We start from the raw sequence: 22,082 nt of genomic DNA, 5'->3' as shown, positions 1-22,082 counted from the left end.
CTTGAATTTTAGAAATATTACAGCTTTATTTTGAAGAGACATTGTAATACTGTTAGTGAAGTGCATGCTGTAGGAAGCCGAGGGAAAGTTGATAATGACGGTCCTTCGGGTGTAGAGAGCCTGAGAACTAGTGATTCAGGAGTTCCTGACTGCTGCTGCCATCTCCCCGTGACTAACTGGTCAGTCATTGGTCTATGCACTTATCAAATAATAGCTTCTTACCATACTCTGGGTACTCTTCTGAGTGCTGGTTAAACACCTTTAGCTTCCAGGGTTTGAGTTTACCTTCCCGCCTCCCTTCCAGGAGGGAGAATTAAATATACTGCTGGGCTTCAGCTTACAAATTCTTGGCTTAGAGATAAACCCTCCAATTGAGTCCCTGTTTGATGTCATTGTTACTTGAGCCCTGACTTTCTGCTGGAGTAAAATCCAGCTGTGAGCCTTCAAAGCCCTGATGTGGCCAGTGCCTCGTTTGGAGTGCCTGAACTCTGCTACCTGCCAGAACATGTACAGTTCAATTGGTATAATCCATCCAAGTGTCAGATAAGCCCTGGCAGTGGGACTGGATTGATGAGCGTGCAAGTCAGGGAGTGTGACCCCGTGTATGGCTGAGAGCTGGCTGACCTGGCCCACCATCTGCCCTAAGCAGAGGTGAGTGGAAGGGGGCACAGGAGCAGGAAGGCAGGTAGTAGGATGCCTGGGCTGCAAGTGGTGCTTTTAGTGTAACAATTATTAGTTTTTGTAGATGGGAAAATGAGGCTTGGAGAGGTGAAATGATTTCCTGCCAACTATTTTTAACTGGTTAGTGGAATACCTGCCTTGAACGCACCCAGTACTGTCCCTTCTCTGGGCTTTGGTATTTGGCTCTTACCTCTACCTGGAACAGACTTCCTATGGATACTTCCATGACTTACTCTCCCACTGAGGTCTTCAGTCTTAAATGCTTGAAGAGTTTTTCCCTCCCTCACCATCTTGTCTAAAATAGCACTCCTTCTTCCCCCTCTCTGCTTTTTTCTGCTTTCTCACACTCAGCACCATCTTACGCAGTTAAATATATTTATTTGCATCTTTGTCTTTCCATCTAGAACGTAAGCTCTACAAAGCCTGACTATTCGTACGCTTCACAATTTTATTCTCAGTGCCTAGGAAATGCCTGGCACATAGTAGGTGCTAGCTATTGAGGAACAGACCTGTTAATCAGACACTTACATGTCTGCAATCACCAAGTATTATGCTGGTTGCCGAGGATACAATTATAAATAGGATAGTCACTCTGTCAAGATCCTACTCTCTAGTGGAAGAGAGACGAAACAAATTTAGTGTGTGTGATACTGTGTCAGGGATATTGATAGGGTGATAAGGGAACATGTAGGATGGGAGGTCTCCAGGCTTCGAGATCAGAGAGGGTATCCTGAGAGTGTGATCATCTGAGTCTTAGAAGCAGCTTGAGTGGAGTAGAAGTATGGGAGTGCTCATCTATGGAACACAAGAACTAGGCAGATCGGTAGGAGAAGGAAGGGAAGAATGAAGGGGGGGATGAAGCATGAGAGACTGTGGACTCTGGGAAACAAACTGAGGGCTTCAGAGGGGAAGGGGGTGGGGAATTGGGATAGGCCGGTGATGGGTTTTAAGGAGGGCACATATTGCATGGTGCACTGGATGTTACATGCAAATGATGAATCATGGAACATTGCATCAACAACTGGGGATGTCCTGTATGGTGACTAATATAACAACAACAACAACAAAAGTATGGGAGTGTTTGGCTGGGGGGAGCGGTTACCTGCCAGAGGGCACTCCAAATGGAAATGCGTAGAGAAATAGGGGACCTGAGAGCATTTTAGAAGGTAGGTTGCTTGGATGAGATCTGAAAAATTTTTTGATCCAGTCGGGTATCATTGGTGAAATAGTTAAATACATGTACTCATAATATTGGTACATTAAATCCTATATCCTATAGAAACAAAAATCCTCCCCTTTTCTGTTGTAAGAATTTGAAATGTCTCAAACTTAATGTGTGTCTTCCATGTTAGTGTGTCATAAATAGAACCCCTTTGGGGTTACCTAACAAAGTCTTCCAAAACTGCTTATTTTACTTTGATAAGGTCATTATTCATACAGTAATAAGCACTGTAGAGCAACTCCTTTGTGCCAGGCACAGTGACTGAAAATGGACAAAAACCCTTACTCTCAAGGATAGAGTTTATATTTTGCATATTTGTGATAGTGCTTTTTGAATGTAGATTTGGTGTTAAACAATGTTAAGAAAATAATTTTTGCTCTCTTCTGATTCTTAAAATTACACATGGACATATTCATGTTTATATACTGGTATCCATTTTAGCCATTGTTGGCTGACTTCCTGTCATTGTGGTTTAGGATTTAGCATTGTTATCCTACATCCTATCCTAGATCTCCTTTGCTTCCCACTCTCTTTACTGGCATAGAGTTATATTACATTTTTCTTACATCACTGTTTATTTTTTGCGTATATGATATTCAGAACTGAGAATTGTACAGTTGTCTTCTGTTTTCCTGAAGCTAATAATGACTTATTTCCTTATAAGTTCCAAACTTTCCCTCACTGTCTAAAAGACTCTCAACACGGCTCTCCACAAGTTGGTTATCTTGAGGAAGGAAAACCTCTGTTTTGTTTTGTTTTTTGTTTGTTGGTCCCATCTCTGTGGAGAGCTCCATTGATTATGTGGATTGTGTGCTCTGTAGGCTGCTTTTAGGTTTTGGAATTTTCTTTTGCTGTTATCCAAGGTATTCCTTTTTAAGACCGGAATATTAGAAGTTCAAACTACAGTGTAGAAGCCCACAGAGTTTTGGGGTAATAGATACAAAACTAAGGTCTATTACAGAGTTGAGGAAGTAATAGCATGCCTTGATGTAGTCATCATTTGACTGTCCTAGGAACTAGATACAATTAGAAGGTTTGCACCAAAAGCAAAAGAGCAACTGTTTTGGGGGAGGGGAGATAAAAACGGTGAATAAGATGTTCAAAGGAATAGCAGTTTCAAATCTATATTTTAACAAACAACTAACAAGGATTCAAATCGACATCTAATTAGTAAAGCTACATTTAACCACATAGCTTTGGTAACATTTTAGAATGCACTTGTAGTGAGATTGCAAGTCAGTCATTAGCTGATTTTTTTCCATATGCATTCTATGTTGAAAGTTCTCTGGCCAGCTAAGGCGCAGGTGGTAAAGAGGCTTTGATTATATCACCGATGACTATCAAGATACAAATGATCCCCTTTTAGAACATAGCTTATAAACCTTTCATTGCTTGCTTTGCCCATGTATGCATGTCCGTGTTACTGTTCTACTAAAAGACAGCAGGAAAGTACTATCTTGATAGTCCCTGCTTTCTTGCTTTTATGTCATGTCTTCGTTAACTGGTTTGTTCAATGACCTAGACAAGTAATCAGGAAATATACATGGATGAGCAAACCAACTAATAAAGAGGGCATGGTGAAAATTGTGAGTAGCTTGAGAACATGTGTCCTATGAAGGAGTCCATCACTTTTCAGCTGCAGCTCCTAGTTATGATCCCAGTCTAGTAAAATCGTCCTCTTTCTCCCATCCTCCTCTTGTCCTTTATATTATCCAGAAGTTCAATTTTTATGTGTAATGTCATTTTGAAAATAACCTTTGTCCATTGGGTTGGTTCAGAACTTGGACCAGTAACCACCAGCTAAGTTTCGTTTTCTCAGTTTTGAGAGAGCGTACCTGTGCTGCTTCTGTTTTCTTGGGTCAAGTTGACTTAGGTGTGCTGCATCTCAGGGCTCCTGGTTACTACTTTGGCAGGTGGCTCTGATGCTTCCAGTCCTATGGTTATTCATCTGGAGGGCTGGGTATCCCTGAGGGATTTTTACATTTTGCAGGGGTTCCTCCATTTCCCCCCTCTTTTTTTTTTTTTTGAGAGTTTATTTGTAAGTAATCTCTGTACCCAACAAGGGGCTCGAACTCACAACCCCAGGATCAAGAGTTGCACACTCCACCAACTGAACCTTCCAGGCACCCCTCCCTTTGTCTTTTGAATCATTTTCCCTCTTAACAAGGTCTCTTGCTTTGGCTGAATATGTTCTCTAATAGCTTCATCACATTAATAAGAACAAACCCAAAAAAGGTACAGCGGCGAAGTGCACTGTGGTGACAGCCCCTAACAAATCCACCTTTTGAGTCCTAGCCCTCCAGTTTGGACAGTGTTGCCCTTGTGGCTGGTGCATACCTGTCATCCTATGATTCCCGCCATCTTGGGAATGCCATCTGCCTCGTTCGTTGGTTGAAACTTCTGTTCTCTTGGAGGATGTACTCTTTCTTGGGAAGGCATCTCATTTTGATGAAGTACATCCTCAGTAATTTCCTGAGACATGGTGGTTCATGGGAGGAATATTTTTGAATTGTTGAAATTTGAAAAAGGCTTTTTTGCTGACCCCCGCTCAATTGATAGCAGGACTAGGTAAGGAATTTTAAGTAAAAATCCGTTTTCCTCAGTTTTTTAAAGACTTTGCTCCATTGTCTTAGTTCCTGGTGAGTCTGAAGCCATTCTAACTCAATCTTTTTATTACAGTTGACATGCTTTAATTCATAATCAGAATTCAGAAACATTATCTCTACCACCTTGTTTTATTATAAGGTGATTCGCATGATAAAATGTACCAAAGTAGTAATTTTTCTCTTTGTACTTCCGAAAAATCAGAAATGTAACTTCATGAAAACAGTTTCTTTCTTTTCTAACCTTGCATTTCAATCCACCCTTTGTCATGTGTCTTAATCCTTTTTGTCTACTGACATCTGCTTCATTACTCTTCAGAGTATATGCTTTTTCAATAGAAGAACGGTTACTCAGAGCCATAATAATTTTAATTGTTTAGGAGATATCGCCAAAGACTGTGTTTATTCATTTAGTGAGAAAATAGTGAATTTTTTGTCCTATTCAGCTTCATAAAAATATGGTTTACTGCTCTGAAACTACATGGATTCCTTGGCCTCTTCTTTTTCCTTTAAGGACTCCCCCCCCCCCTTGAAATAAGAAAGCTCTTACACTATTTTTAGTTTGTGCTAAGTAAAAATTTCCTTTCTAAACAAACGAACTCTGTGAATGTGTTAACCTTAAGCTGCTTTTTTTTTTTTCCTAGTCATTTTCCCCTTGAACTTCCTTAAAGATTGGTTTAAGAAACATTGACGGTTTGCAGCTATCACTGTGTTTTGTTTTGTTTTTAAATCCCAAAGGCTTTCATGGTAGGGGAAGAAATAATTGAACTCGGTTCTTTTCATTCTGAAAGGTGGTTTAGCATCAGCTTTGAGGACTGCTTAGGGAAAGGTCAGTAAACATATGCAAATCACATCTTCCTTTGGTTTTAAGTAGCTTTTGCCCCTATGTCCCTGCAAGTCTGATTTCATATCATTTTAAGAATGATACAGATGATTTGATGTGTGCCTGTTTAAAAACAAAAAACAAAGCCCAGTATATTTTGAATAGGAAATCTTCGAAGAACTATTGGTGCTAAAACTTATTAGTTTATACCTAAATGAGGCTCTTAATTTGTCTCAATCATTCCTTTATACATTCATTGTACTTCATATCCAGTCGAGACTTTCAAAATAAGTTGCAAGACTGCATTTGCTTCACCTCTGTGGTCACTACAGTATGTATGAGAAAGTGTACAAGAGTCTTAATGTGAGTGATCAAAGATTTTAGCGGTCGAAGTAAAATACAGTGAGAAGTTTGCTTTATCGGCAGCCTAACCACTTTCTTGCTGTGGTGAGGTTGAGTGTACCACACCAAAAGCAGTTAGAAATTACCTTGAGAACCTAGAGGGATTATAAAAATAAGCCTGACCATTTTCTTTGCTACTGTTGAATTATAATTGACACACAGTAATTTTAGTTTCAGGTGTTCAAGATAGTGATGAGCTTTTTATACATTTTGAGATGATCATTATGGTAGGTCCGGTTACTGTCTGTTACTATACAAAGTTAGTACAATATTAGGGACTATATTTCTCTATGTTGTGTATGTTATCCCTGTGACTTCATAACTGGAAGGTTGTGCCTGTTAAACTCCTTCACTTCACCCCTCCCCCCCTTCCCTGGGGCACCTACGGGTTCCCTGTATCTGAGTCTGTTGCTGTTGGTGGTGGTTTAAAAGTCTACCTACAAGTGAAATCATAGTATTTGTTTTTCTTTGACTTATTTTATGTAGCCTAATACCCTCTAGGTCCACCCATGTTGTCACAAATGTCTAGGCTTCATTTTCTTATGACTGAATAATATATATACCACATATTCTTGATCCATCTACCAAGGACAGTGAGGTTGCTTCCATATCTTAGCTATTGTAAATAGTGCTGCAGTGAACAGAGGGGTATACATATCTATTTGAAATAGTATTTTCTTTCTTGTCCAATAAATACCTGTAAATAAAATTGCTGGATCATTTGGTGGTTGTATTTTTAATGTTTTGGGAAACCTCTATACTGTTTCCCACAGTGGCTATACCAATTTACATTTTCACCAGTAGTGCTTAAGGTTCCGTTTTCTCCACATTCTCATTGGCACTTGTTATTTCTCCTACTTCTGATCCTACTTATTCTGACTGGTGTAAGGAGATAGCTTATAGTGGTTTAGATTTACATTTTCCTGATGATTTGTGATGTTGAGAACCTTTTCATGTGTCTATTGGCCATCTGGATGTCTTCAGAAAAATGTCTATACAGGTCCTCTGCTCATTTTTAATCAGATTGTTTTTGTTACTGAGTTTTGTGAGTTCTTTGTTTTTTGAGATTCAACCCCTGATACACTATTTGCGGATATCCTCTCATTAAGTAGGTTGCCCTTTCATTTTATTGGTTTCCTTTGCTGTATAAAAGCTTTTCAGTTTGATACTGTCCTGTATTTTTTGTTGTCCTTGCCTGAGGAGATCTATTTAAAAAAAAAATTGCTAAGAGCAGTGTCAGAGAGCTACTGCCTATGTTTTCTTGGAGTTTTATGGTGTCAGGTCTTAAATTTAAGTTCTAAAGGCATTTTGAATTTATTTTTCTGTGTTGTATAATAAAAGGGCCCACTTACTTTCTTCTGCATGTGGCTACAGCTTTTTCAATGCCATTTATTGAAGATTGTCTTTTTCTCATTGTTTTCTTGCCTCGTTTGTCATAGTTAAATTAACCATGTAAGCTTGGATTTATATTTGGGTTTTCCATTCTGTTCCATTGATCTGTGTGTCTGTTTTGTCAGTACCATACTGTATTTATAACTATAGCTTTGTGATATAGTTTGAAATTGGGGAGTGTGATGCCTCTAGCTTTCTTCTTGAGATTGCTTTGGCTGTTTGCATTCTTTTGTGGTTCCATACAAAGTTTTGAACTTTTCTACTTCTGTATAAAATGCCATTGGTTATTTTGATGGGGAGTATGTTGAATCTGTAGATTGCTTTGAGTAGAATGAAACATTTTAACAATATTCCAGTTTCTCAGCACAGTAAATCTTTCCATTTATTTGTACCATCTTCAGTTTGTTTCATCAATGTTGTAGAGTTTTCAGAATGGTTAAATTTGTTTCTGGGTATTCTTGCTGCAATTATAAAATGGGATTTGTTAAATTCCTTTAGTTATTAGTATATAGAAATGCCACAGATTTCTGTATATTTATATCCTGCAACTTGACTGAATTCTAGTTTTTTGGTGGAGTCTTTAGAATTTGCTCTATGTAGTATCATGTCATCTGCAGCTAGGGACAGTTTATTCAATTTGGGTGTCTCTTATTTATTTTTTTTCTTTCCTAGTTGCTGTGGCTAAGATTTCTAGTACTGTTGAATAAAAATGGTGAGAGTGGGCATCTTTGTTCCTGATAATAGGGGAAAAGTATTGTTTTTCACCATTGAGTATGATGATGTCTGTGGGCTTGCCATATGGCCCTTATTATGTGGAGTTAACTTCTGTTTGTGCCCACTTTGAGTTTTTAGCATAAATGCATGTTGAATTTTTTCGAATGCTGCTTCACATATATTGAGATAATCGTGATTTATAATTTTGTGAGTGTGGTATATATCATGTCGATTTGTAGGTGTTAAACCATCCTTACATCCTTGGAATACATCCTACTTGGTCATTATGTATGATCCTCTTAATGTTGAATTTAGTTCACTTATAGAATTTTTGCACGTATATTCACCAGGGATAGTGTGAAATTTTCTCTCTCTCTTTTTTTTAAACAGTGTCTATGTGTGGTTTTCACATTGGGTAATGCTGGTCTCATAAAATGAGTTAGGAAGTGTTTTTTCCTCCAGGTTTTTGGAATAATTTGAGGATGATAGGTATTCACTCTTTAAATGTTTGGAATTACTTGTGAAGCCATCTGGACCTGGTGTTTGTTGATTATTGATTCAACTTTGTTACTAGTAATCTGTCCATTCAGATTTCCTATTTCTTCATGATTCGGTCTTGGAATACTGTTTCTAGGAATTTATCCATTCTTCTAAGTTGTCTAATTTGTTGGCAATTATCAGCCAAAAAAGAAGTCATAATTAACAAAAACATAAGTTAATCCAAGATCTAAAAACTACAAGGAAGGTTTTGACAAAGCATAAAGGGAAGCAAGCTTATTTGTTTCATTTGCTTCAGATAGATTTGATGCCTATTAAGAAAATACTAGGGTGTGAATGTTATTGTAAAAAATTTTTTTTAAACTTTAGCATTTTATGTAGGAAGAAGAGAATTATTTTAGGAAGTCCTAACTATATTTGTATGGTTATCTTAAGCTTCTGCTGATCTTATTTTTTTCTTTTAACTGTGTGGATATAATCATGAAGACAGCCAGGGGTTTGATGTAGATAAGCTTTTTATAACTTTAAAATGAACTCTGTAAGCAGTATCATGGGTAATAACCACCTCCTTTCTTTGGGTCTAAAATTAGTTTTTCTTCAAGTATGTAATTGTTGCTAGTCAGTTTTTAAATTTTATTTAAATTCGATTAGCCAACATATAGTACATCATTAGTTTCAGATGTAGTTTCAGTAATTTATCAGTTGCATATAACACCCAGTGCTCATCACATCACATGCCCTCCTTAATGCCCATTACCCGATTACTCCATCCCCTTACCCACCTCCCCTCCAGCAACCCTCAGTTTGTTTCCTAGAGTTAAGAGTCTCGTGGTTTGTCTCCCTCTCTGGTGACTTCCCCTTCAGTTTTCCTGCCCTTTCCCTATGCTCCTCTGTGCTATTTCTTATATTCCACATGAGTGATACCATATGATAATTGTCTGATTTATTTTGCTCTGCGTAATCCCCTCCAGTTCCATCCATGTTGATGTAAATGGTAAATATTCATCCTTTCTGATGGTTGAGTAGTATTCCTATGTGTGGATGTGGGTGTGTGTAAATAAAATCCACATCTTCTTTATCCATTCATCTTTCAGTGGACATTTTGGCTCTTTCCACAGTTTGGCTATTGGACATTGTTACTATGAATATTGGGGTGCAGGTGCCCCTTCAGATCACCACTAGGTATTTACCCCAAAGATACAAATGTAGTGCTCTGACAGTCTTTTAATTCAACTAGGGATTGGATGTCCAAGTGGGAATGTTATGTCGGAGGATTGTTCAATTTTCCAAATTTCAACCAATATTCAGGACATGAATGTCACAACTGTCTACATTTGTAACATAAATTACCGCAGAGCATCTAGACCAGGAACCTAGGATTTTGAGTTGGACCAAATGAGCCTCAACCAAAGGTAATTCCATCCTCTCTATTGCCATATTTATAGTACGGAGCACTTTGAGAAATAAGCCCAACTTAAGTGAACAGAAGCTGATCAGCGGTGTTTCACAACATTGCATTTTAGCCATATTTCAGAGGTTTTTCCACTTACATGCTGGAACACACTAACGATGGTCATTGTGTGTATGACCAAGGGCTGCCTTGCTAGCAGGATTTTAGGAAGTACCATTCACATTTACTTGACATAAAAGATACCCCCCCCCCCGGAGCTGTGCAATATAGCAGTTCTGTATGCTGCATTGTGGGGTGCAAACTAGAGGGTATAAGGACATCTGTAAGGGTTTGAAACTGTTCAGGACATTTTTATGAAGAATGACTGTGACATGGGAAAACATCAAAGTATTTGAAATTCAATTAAGAGTATAAATATTCTTTAAATGTAGCATCTCTTAATAAATGTGGTGGGTATACTTTTGTAATATAAATGAATTTCAAATTGAACTTATACCAAGAATTTCAAAATTACTATGTATAATTAGATGATCTGCAGTATTAGGATACAAATGACAATACCAGCTAAACAGTGCTAGTGACTTGTTTTAACCTCACTTTTCTGAAGTTGAATTGTTTTGAATCTATCAGCTTTGTCAGTACACGTTAATACATATTCATCTAGTCGGTGTAATTTTCGATTAGTTCATTCTGGTGCTCCAGTGTCAGGCACCTTTTGAAACCAGTAACTATCCAACAACAAATCTGCAAGGTGAGAATAAAGCATTGACAATTCTCTTTAAAGTGGAAACTAAAAGGCGATTTTTTTTTTTAAGTTTTTTATTTTTGACAAACTTTTCTGCACCATCAGGATGCTGTGGTAGGAAATGATAACAAATGATGGTCTGATCCTGGTGGTTCACATAAAAGCTGAAAACAGATGGGACAGTAGCAGCTTGGATTATCTTCGCCATTTTGTTAATATAATTTAATGTGGAATCTAGGCAAACTTAAATAGGAAGGGTTCTTTGGAAGAAAACGATGTGCTAATTAAATTGCAGTGGTTTCAGGATTAACTCTTGATATTGCAGCCTTTATGTATTCCTGTCCATGGAGAGCATAAACACCGGCCTTGTTTGTGTAATGTCTTGTTTCTCGGTTTTCTTCTGCCATAGAGGATATTTCATCCTTAGTAGTTTATTAGGGGATTTCTCTACAAAACAGTGTCCTTCTAAATTTGGCCCCTCGGGAATTTTAGTAAAATTTGAGACCATTTAAACAGCTGCAGATTCATTAATATGTAATAAATTCTTTTAATAATCTTTGGAATTGTGTGTTCTGACCTCTTCATTGCTAAGAATTTTGACAGATGACACCTTCTCAATATCCTTTGTTTTGCTCGTCCTATATGCAGTCTAATGTTAACATGGAACTATGTGATTTTGCCATTTATGTGAGATCCGTTGGCTGTAGCTTTTAATTGCATCACTTAGAGTTCTTGAGTCCAATTTGATACACATGTCAACTACCTCATAAAATTTCAGAGATCATAAAATTCTTTTTAATTTGTAACATGGTTGTATTATGGGAGGGTATCAGCATGGTTTATGTAGTATTTTTGCTTAACTTGCTAACGTTTACTATGAAATAAAACACTTAGACTGCAGAAAAGAACTACTGGCGAACACAAATCCAGATCTAGTATGATCCTCATATGACACTAGCTAGTGTCAAGCCTTTTTACTTGACACTGTTATCTGGAGGTATTCTAAAATGAAAAGGAAAAAAAGTTGCCCATTTTAGTGGAAAGACATCTGTAAAAATTTTATTTACTTAGATCTAAAGGAGACTGAGGTATTATCGAGTTAGAGACTTGTTCCAAAAAATCTAAGGTTGCCGGTTTAAAGAATGTAAAATAAGGGTACACAAAAATTTAAAAATAGGTTTGGGGAAATAGCGATGCACAAATGTCCTTTAACTCAAAAATTAAAATTTAGGAATTCACACAAACGTAGATGTTCATAAAATTAAAAATTGGAAAAAATATCTATTTTGAAGCTCTGACTACAAGTTGCAGTTTCAATCAAATTGCATGAATTGAGGAGCAAATATTTTTCCAGATCATCAAATTCCTTCAAGAGTCAGACTTTGGTTAACTAATAAAACAAAAGCAATAGTAGGTAAATTTATAAAGAGACATCAAGTTCACACGAAGACCGTAATCATTGTAGTAGTGATCACCAGTGCTGTTTTCTAGCTTAGTAGGAAAAACTGTGAAATATAAAAGCTAATTAAACAGAATGAAAGTATTCTACAGGTGTGTGCTAAACAAAACTCTGCTCAGAAACTGAGGTTGATAATCCTGATGGATTGAGCTGGAGATCGTGGGGGACTGCACTGCTGCTTCTTGGAGGGGAGGGCTCTGCATCAAGTCTTACTTACCAAAATAACCAGGACCTCACCAAGACAGTTTACGGAAGGAGCCACGTAAACAACGTTCAAATATGACACCATTGTTTATAAAGTTTTTGAACAGTAGTTTGAAAAGTTAATGCTTTTTTGTTGACCTGCAGCGCTAAGTTGGGGAGCTGTGCTCTGTAAACTTGTTAACTGCACCCCCGCCCCCCTGAGTCAGTAGGGGGAGTATGTGTATATTCTGCAAGTATGCATATGCATTTGTGTGTTAATGTGTATACAGTTGAGTGTACTCTAAATCAGTCCTATTTTAGGCAGTTGTAGCTGTTAACTCAAGCGCACTCTTACAAACCAAGTTCCCATGAAGAAAAAAATTTCCTTAAATTGCAACTGTATTTCAAAGTATTAGAGTTGATTTTACAAAATATTGGAAAAAGATGATGTATTTTTCCCCAAATATCACTAAACTCTTAGAAGGTAGATTTATTTCTTATCCCCATCTTCATCACAGTACTTGTTATGCAACAGGTTCTCGAATATCTGTTGAACGGAGTTACTGAATATTTGAGGAAACATTAAATACTAAGAGCCTTTCTAAATAAAAGTTGAGGCAGTTATTGCTTTAAAATGTCCTGTTTGTGTGCATTTAGAAAATTGTAAGGCAGGGGCGCCTGGGTGGCACAGCGGTTAAGCGTCTGCCTTCGTCTCAGGGCGTGATCCCGGCGTTATGGGATCGAGCCCCACATCAGGCTCCTCTGCTATGAGCCTGCTTCTTCCTCTCCCACTCCCCCTGCTTGTGTTCCCTCTCTCGCTGGCTGTCTCTATCTCTGTCGAATAAATAAAAATAAAATCTTAAAAAAAAATTGTAAGGCAATGTAGTAATTGAGAAGTGATATGTACGGCTTTAGGCTTAGACAATGAATAACGTGAGAATGAATTTTTGTGCTTCATCTGTATGTAGCATAAAGTGCATCTCCTTTCCCTAGAAAAGTTATCTTTGACTTAATTATACCCTACAAGATTGTATTTAAAAAACGTGCTTTTAAGATATATATTAATAAGAGGTTAATTTCTAGGTACTAGTTGATTGCAGTGACAAGTAATTTTTTTCCTGAGGGCTGTTGACTAAGTGATCAACACAACCATTGGGCACTTCGTTGGGATGGCTCCCTTTGGGGAGTACAAGTTGCAATTTCAGTATTATTATGCTCTCCTGTTATCCTCCTTCCCTTTCCTTCCCACAGCCTTCTGTCTGCTCTCTCTCCCTTCTTCCTTCTCCTTTTCCTCTGCTGGCTCATTTCCTCATCAGGAGGGAAAATTATTGCTTGTGCCCTATCCTTTAGGAGGAGACTGTTGGCTTAGTGAAGGAATGTTAAGCTGCCATGCATTTTAAAGAACTAATGGGTTTAAATACCTATTGCAGGAACTTTTAACAAGGCAGAGGTTCTGGAAACAATACTATAACCCCAAGAATTTGTCATTATAGAATGCCAGACATTTTAGTAGGCAAAGGTAGGGTATGTGAGTAATGTTTAAGATGATGTGACAAATCACAGAACCTTCACATGGAAGCCTTTTGAGTTTTATAAAATTTACCCAATGTTTTTTTCATTTTTGCTACTTTATGTTATTCCTTGCAATATACTAATGACTGTAATGATAAATTATATTTTAAATTGTTAATGTTTTAATTTCTCTATTGATGTTTATAATTCTGTCTTGTAGCCAAATTTTTCTGTGATATCCAGGAACATTTTAAGAATTTATACTATTCAGGACTTCAGAAAACTATTTCAGAGAGCATGAGAATGTGCTCTTCTTTGCTACAAAAGTAATTTGGGTGGTATTGTAACTTAGCAATGTCAATAGATATTTTATAGGATAACTAAGGTTTGTTCATAGAATTTTTTTGTGAGAAACTAAACAGAAACTAACACTGGAATGTCTTCCAATATGAAAAAAAAATTGAGATGTACTTTAGCACAAAATATTTAAGTTTTCTGTTCTATATATTCACATCCTAGATTGTCTTTCAGTTTTTAGCATCTTGAATCCCTTTTGAGTTATCTTGAGTTTTCTTGGACATCTGTTTTGTGAATCTAAATTTTCTCCTATAAAATGGAACGGATAATAGTCCTAAACATTAACGAAGAGTAAATAAGGACTCTTCTAGTTGGCTTGGCTCTGGGTCTTTCGGTGGGCAGCAGATGGAGTAGAGCCAAAGGCAGTCCTAAGAGACAGTTTTAGGACCAAAATGCAAATGCTGTGGCCTGAGTTACATGGCACTTCACTGTTCTGCAGCCTTTGTTTTCATGCCTTCACTATAGCGTAGGTTTTCTCTTGAGACAAATGCATTATGTGTGAATATATAGGACATGTGATCACCAACGCGTGGTACTCTGCAGTGACCCTTCCTTATCCCTGTGGTTTTTGCTGTGTTTGGAAGTCCTGTGTGGCCAAAGTCATGTTTATTTGAATTACTTTAATTTCTTACAATATGTCTGGCATTCTGTGTGTTGTATGTTTTTTTGTAAATTTGGTGTAAGGTCACCATCTCCGGTAAGATTCAGGCATGTTCAAATTACGTTGTATGTGAGGACAACCTTTCCTGGGCATGTTTCTAACTTCTTGCTGCTTAGACTCAGCAAAAAGTGGCCATTCAACTAAGATGCGTGCTGAGACTTCTGCCTCAGGAGAGTAGGTGGCTGAACCTGCTGTTTGGTATGTTAATTCCCCATGCCCTGGAAATGACATCTTGTATCATTATTTTTAATGAGAAATTTCCTTTATATGTTAGCATTTGTTATGTGCTTTCCAAGCAGACAAGATTTCAGATTTAAGTTCCTATATCTTAAAACATGACTCATAATTACACTACCCAGAAGATAAATCTATTTCTTTGTCGTGAGTAAAAATCTAAAAGTTGCTTTTCGTCCTGTGTATCATGCTTCTGTTTTTCCATTTTATGTTAGCTTCAACTCCACAATTAGGATTTTTGACTAGTATGCTCTGTAAATAAATGGAAATCAATTCACTGAGGCCTCTCTACATTTGGTTTAGTTGAGTGGATGTCTTAACTCATGGATACCAGATCCAGCAATCCTCTAACCTAGCCAAACATGAAACCCTCCAGAATTTACTTGAATAGCTTTCCAGGTTACTGTATTCAGAACTCTGAAGTGATAGTCTTCAATATCTGCATTTCTGAAAAAAAGTTTGAAAGATTGTGATGAGCAAGGTTTGAGAAACTCACTGGTTTTTCATTCTTTTAAAAGCAGTCACACTTGCTCTTAGTGGTATCTCCTCTAATTGTCCAGTTTTTGTCTTGCACGGCATATTGAGTTGTGTTGTGAAAAATTTCCTTTGAGCTTCCTTTTCAGATAGCAGTGAAAAGATAAAGGAGTTGGAAGTGACTGCAACGGTGACACATGACACATTGTCAGGTCCTAAGAGGCAGAGAAACACAAGGCAATTCAGAGAACAAAGAGAAGATGTTATCAAAGCCTCAGTGGGTCAGAAGGTAGAATACAAATACAAGTGTAGGATACCCAGTTACGTTAGAACTTTAGGTAAACAGTAGGTAATATTTAACGTTAAGTATATCCCAAGTATTTCATAGGACATACTTACACTAAAAACTACCCCCAGTACATGGTTAGCATACGTAATTTATTGTTATCCATTGCTGACGTGAAATTTAAATTTATTGGGACAACCTGTATTTGGCAGCCTTACTTGGAAGCCCACTGGTGTAAAAGGAGGCCGTGGTATCCTGCTTAGACTCAGCAAAAAGTGGCCATTCAACTAAGATATCTTCTTTTATTTTCAGTTACTTGAAAGCTAGCTTTGTAGTTGACAGAATAAACTATTTGCTTTTTCTTAGTGGGGAAATGTTTATATGGTCTGGTTTGACCTCACTTTGTGTACAAGTGTACTAGACATTTGCCTTTACTTACCAGCAGTATTTTGTACAGGAATTGAGCTTTGCTTTTAGAATCTAAAAATCTAAAGCAAGTATTTACATCGTTCTAGTCTAGGTGTTCACTTCTTTTAATATTAATCTTGAAGGAGGACTTTTATCAGTTTAATCTTCACAGATCCTTGAATTTTCTGATACAATGTTATGCCATGACATCGCGGAGGTATAATAGCATTTTTTGCTGGCTAAAATTTTGTTAGGCTAAAGAAGGGAGTAAACAATTCCCTTTGAAGGGATAATGTGATCTTTGCAGTAATAAACATGAGTTAATTCATTTGAATTCATTCTTAAAGTTGTTTCAGATTTCTGTTTTAGGTACAGGCTAGAATTTTATTTGTTAGGGAAACATTGTTAGGCATTAGGAAACATTAGTCTTTATCTCTTTGATGCAGTTTTCCAGTTCAAGCCTCCTTATTGGAAAGGTCAGGTCAGAAAAGCAGTGCTAGTTTGCCTACATAATAGTCCTTCTCTAGCTACAGTTCTTCCTTAACCAGACCCTTGTATTTATTCAGATACCCGACTGCCATTGTGCAAGAGTGGCTGGATTCCTCTTGAATCCCCATGGTGACTCATGATTCATCAGTCTTGACACTCTTTTCTTGACTTCAGGGATTTCTTTAGGAATGGACCACAAATCCCTTCTGGATAGTAACATGTAGGGAGACATCCTACATGTAGGGGTGTGCTGATTCTGGGGAAGTTTTCTCTATCCATCTGTCTGAGTAAAATCTTTGGTTTTTATGATGGGAGGATGCTTTGAAAGAGTTAATATGAGTTTCTTTGGAGGCAGGGAAACTGAGGACAAACCAGCGCATTGAGGATATTTACAGATGGAAAAGGCCTGGATTCTTGATAACTTCGTTGAGCAACTGAATTAACTGATCTGGAACCCTCCTTTCTTGAGATGTGCCGGTCAGCCCCTTTGTTTAATAGGCCCTTTTGTGTTGGACCTTCTGTAACCTTCAGTCCAATGCACTTGAACCAAATTAAAGAAGTTAGGTTGATGCTCTCTTAGTCTGCCACTGTGTGTGTCAGAAGGATGGGTCAACAACGATGGCGAGCTGAAATTTCATTTCCCCTTTTTACAGATAGCCATTTCTCATCTATGATGTATCTGCTTTAGAAGGAAAGCAAAAACTTAAAACGTTTCGGAAGAAAGCAAATAGAGATAATATTTTCTTGCAAAAGCAGTCCCAGAGCACTTATTAGCTCCTGGAAAAGGCCATTGTGTGGCTTGGAGTTGGTCAGCATGTTTGAGCTTTTAGACAAGTACGCAGTTGTCTGATGCTGAGTCTGTCCAAATTCTTTGTGACGAATATAAAATCAGTTTCTTCAGCATACGGAACTTTGCCATGAAATACCAGATGGTACCAAGGCACAAAGTTCTTCCTGCCGGAGAACAATATCATCTGCAAAACAGAACTAGTCACACTGCAGTTCAGCAAAGAAATCTTTTGCTGTTTCTTAGGCCTCACTGAGTTTGGTCATGAACTTATTTAGACAACATACAATCTGTCTTGGAATTTTAAGACTGTCTTCTCCTAACTCCTCACTCAGTTATGTTACTATTAGTGTCTTTTGCCAGTGGTTAGGACAGGATACGTGCCCTGAAAAGCAATAGTGTATGGTGATATGCTCTTCCACTTGGAGGTTTTCTTCCACTGTAGATGAATTCATAACAGCAAATATATTTAGTGGGAGTGAGGATATGTAGATGACAGGCATCCCTGTGTAAGGAACATGTAATTTAGTAAGGAGAAAGTCCTGGTATGCAAATGATAGGGTACATATGAGGTGTACAAGTGACACAGAGGTTGGGATGACTTCATTTGAGGGGAGCAGGAGGAAGGACATTTCTTGGAGGTTTCATTTGGGTTACTTTCTAAAGGAAGAAAGGAAGTCTAGGGAGAGGGAACTAACACGTGTTGAACAAGCACAATGGGGTAATGATTTGGAGGGAAAGAGAAGAGCTTTTACTCACCCAGTCAGGCTGATCAAATAAATCATGTGATAGCTTTGCTAGGCTCTGATGGTCCTGCGTCTTGAGCTGGATACAGAGAATGATTTGCTCAAGAAGAAACCCCAAAGGTAGCCAATGGCTGAGTGTGCTAGTCAGATGTACCTGGGTCTGCCTCCAAATTAGGTGAATGGGACCACTTTCTTACCTGCATCTTAGCTTCATATTTGGCACAAGGAACCTACCTCATAGGGGCTTAGAATAATCCTTGTAGGGGCGCCTGGGTGGCGCAGTCGTTAAGCATCTGCCTGTGGCTCAGGGCGTGATCCCAGTGTTCTGGGTTCGAGCCCCGCATCAGGCTCCTCGGCTGATAGCCTGCTTCTTCCTCTCCCGCTCCCCCTGCTTGTGTTCCCTCTCTCGCTGGCTGTCTCTCTGTCAAGTAAATAAATAAAATCTTTAAAAAAAAAAAAAAAGAATCCTTGTAAAGAGGTTAGAAGTGGACTTACTATGTGGTAAGGGGTCAATTAGTATTAGCTATTACTAGGTATTAAATGACACATTTATTAAGGGTGGTCAAGTGAAAGTCCTATTGTTTCAAAAGGACAACCCTCTTACCTACCTTGACATGGTCTAGCAGATTTATAGGAAGCCAGGACTAGAACCTTAGGCTTATTACAGACTTTCTTCGGACTTTGCAAGTGGTGAGGTGGCAGAACATGTACTGTTTCCAGTTTCCTGCCTTTTTAACATCGTTGATCTCCGAGATGACTTTTTTGGGGAGCCTTATTGAACATCTCAGAGTGCCTCAGAAGGTTTGTACACCCATGGTCCTTGCTTGACGGCAACAGATTGCTAAGGCTGTTATGATCATTGGTGTGTTCGTCAGGGTTCTCTAGAGAAATAGAACCAATAGGGTACAGATCTATGAGACTTATTACAGGAATTGACTCACATGGTTAGGGAGTCCGAGAAGTCCTACAGTCTTCCCTGTGCAAGCTGGAGAACCTGGAAATCTGGTATAATTGAGTTTGAGTCCAAATGCCCAAGAACCAGGAGCTGTGATGTCCAAGGGCGGAAAAAGATGAATGTCACAGCTCAGGGGATTGAGAACTCACCTTTGATCAGCCTTTTTTCTGTTGGGGCCCTCAATGAATTAGATGATGTCTGCCCATATTGGCGAGGGTGGCTCTTTATTCAGTCTACTGAGTAAAGTGCTAATCTCTGCTAGAAACACTTCCACAGACCTACTGAGAAACAGTGTTTTACCAACTCTAGTCAAGTGGACAGATGTAAACCAAGTGCGATAATTTTTATTTGCTTTTGATGAGCTTATTGGGATGAACATTAAAGGCATTCATAGGTCCATCTCATTCTGAGTAGTGGGTGAAGCGGATGCTGGAATGAATAAGAAGGTCTTAAAGGAGATTGTTGGATAATGAGAAGATGTGCCAGTTTTCTGTCAACCTGTATTCATGTTCGGGAACACGCAACAGTCCTACTGAATAACTGCTCTGCACGTGACCAGACTGTCCTTTGTAAGATTAAACTGAAAGAAGACTGTCAAATAAGAACATGCCAGTGGGGATAGACAATGTGTATTGATGAGGTAAAAATGATGGCCTTGGATTGAGGTTGCCTAGGTTAGGATCTTGGTCCTATAACCTAACTGGTTTTGTACCTTAACCTCTAAGCCCATTTTCTCATCCATAATGTGAGACTGATAATACCTACTTCACTCTCTGGCAATGAAAAATACTAGACAGATCCTTAGGTATTGTCTTTTGGCTCTTTTTCAGTTTCTCTTGAATCGGTCTAACCATAGGACTTTGCTATAAGCTATAGACTGTGGGTCCTGTCGCTGTGAGTGAAGCCACACCTGTTGGGCAGGGTGTAGCATGGCCCTGTTCATCTGCCTTCAATGGCCGTTTGACCGTCACACACATTTCTTATGCCACTGCCATCCAATTGAGATGTGAGCCATATAAGGAATTTAAAATTTTCTAGTGACCCTTTAAAAATAAATGAAAATTGTTTTAATAATTTACCCTATATATATATATATCATGTTTTTCAATATATAACCAATACTTATTAGATGCTGCATATTTTCTGTTGTACTGAGTATTTGAAATATGTTAGACTTGAGTGCATGTCACCTTGGATTAGCCACATTTCAAGTGCTTGCTGGTCTGGCGTGGTTATGTACTGGACAGCATAGTTCTGGGCAGTCTTTCGTTAATTGTCCACCTGCATCCATCTTAAGATTGGTTTTGGTCTCTGACTTCGGTTTTGGAAATCAGTGTGCATTTTGTTGTTTCACCATGTATTTCTAAAATAATAGCAGTTACAAAGCATTTAATGTGTTAAGTAATTTTTCCCCTATTATCTGGTAACAGCCTTATTAAATTGTATGTTACTACTATCCTCATTGTTTAGATAAGGAACTGCAGACATCGAGGTTAAGTGACCTGAAGACGCTACAAATTGTTGGGGGATCCTGGAAACTGACAAAGGTGGTCTGACGTCAGAGGCTGTGTTCTTCATTACTGCCCCATTTGTCCCCTATAATCTTGTCCATGAAATAGGTGAACGTATCTGATAGCTGTTTTCTTGTGCGTTGTGGTGGATTGAGGTGGTCTTGAGGTTGTATAATTGGATGCTAGACCAATTTTGTGCGGGTGGGTGAGTATGAGTGGAAGATACGGCTATACTCAGAAGGAATAGTTTCATAGCAACTGGCGTTCGTTTGTTCCTTTGTTCACTTTTTCATTTAAAAAAATTTGAGCATATTCTACGAGCTAAAAATCATGTTCTTATCCTGATGCAGATTTTATTCTAGTGGGGAGGGGTTAAAAGCAAAAGAAGCCATCTCTGGGACATCAGATGGTGACAGACACATCTTGGCCCCCGCGGGTTGTGACCAGGAGGGAAATAATAGTATGGTGAAGAGAAGGAATATAGGCTTTAAATGAGAATACTGGCTTAGATTCTTTCCCTGGCTCTTAACCAGATGCGAAGTTATGCAAGGTGCTTAACTTCTTTGAGCTTAATGTCTTCATTTATAAAATGAAGATAAATAATTTATAGCAGACTAAGATTTAATGGACATGTGTGGAATGTGTTTAGTACAGCATAGCAAGGAAATTGATAGAATTCATGGCCTGAACGTTCCTAGTTGCAGTATTCACCAGCAGGTCCCCCCAGTCGCATAAGGGCGTGTAAGCTTGCTGTGGCTTGAATATAACTAGGAGGCCAGTGAGAATATGGATAGAAGTAGTTCACTTCGGGGCGCCTGGGTGGCACAGCGGTTAAGCGTCTGCCTTCGGCTCAGGGCGTGATCCCGGTGTGATGGGATCGAGCCCCACATCAGGCTTCTCTGCTGAGCCTGCTTCTTCCTCTCCCACTTCCCCTGCTTGTGTTCCCTCTCTCACTGGCTGTCTCTATCTCTGTCGAATAAATAAATAAAATCTTTAAAAAAAAAAAAAAAGTAGTTCACTTCGTAGCCAAGTAAGCCTAGCTTGGAGGCCATTTGTTTGTGATGTGGTGGGATTGTGCTCTTCTGTACTCATTGCTGTATATATTTCATTATAAAATATTAAAATAGTGCTTGGGAATTTAGGGCTTTTCTGTCCCCACTTTCAATACTGTGGGACAATAGAACTCAGTCTGCCAAAATAATTTTTACTCTGCCTCAGGCACTTAAACTCTGGGGCTCGCTGTTCTTTGGGGCAACTTTACTGGATAAGGGTTTTTTCATATAAAGTAACCTATGGAATGAATGTTTTATCTCAGAAGTGCGATAACCTTACCAGCAAGGGATGGTGGTAATACATGGCATTTTCTCCTTGGTTGGGTATCTCATTGGGATTTGTATGCATTAGGATTTGATTTGGTCACATATTAGTAATCTCCAGTTAAGAGTAATCTGTACATAGAGACCGCGGACCCGCACGCTTGAGACAGCAGGCTGAGAAGGGAGCTCCAGGAGCACACGCGGGACGGCTGG

At 38.5% G+C, this 22,082-nt stretch overlaps 1 protein-coding gene across 8 annotated transcripts in view; it reads left to right on the top strand.

Moving 5' to 3' along the window:
* Positions 1–22,082, top strand: part of CADPS2 (calcium dependent secretion activator 2) — a 544,075-nt gene that overhangs the window by 100,255 nt on the left and 421,738 nt on the right. The window lies entirely within an intron of this gene.

This window comes from Ailuropoda melanoleuca, chromosome 1, assembly GCF_002007445.2.
Source record: "Ailuropoda melanoleuca isolate Jingjing chromosome 1, ASM200744v2, whole genome shotgun sequence".
NCBI classification, from domain to species: domain Eukaryota; kingdom Metazoa; phylum Chordata; class Mammalia; order Carnivora; family Ursidae; genus Ailuropoda; species Ailuropoda melanoleuca.
This window is presented reverse-complemented; position numbering and strand designations above follow the sequence as displayed.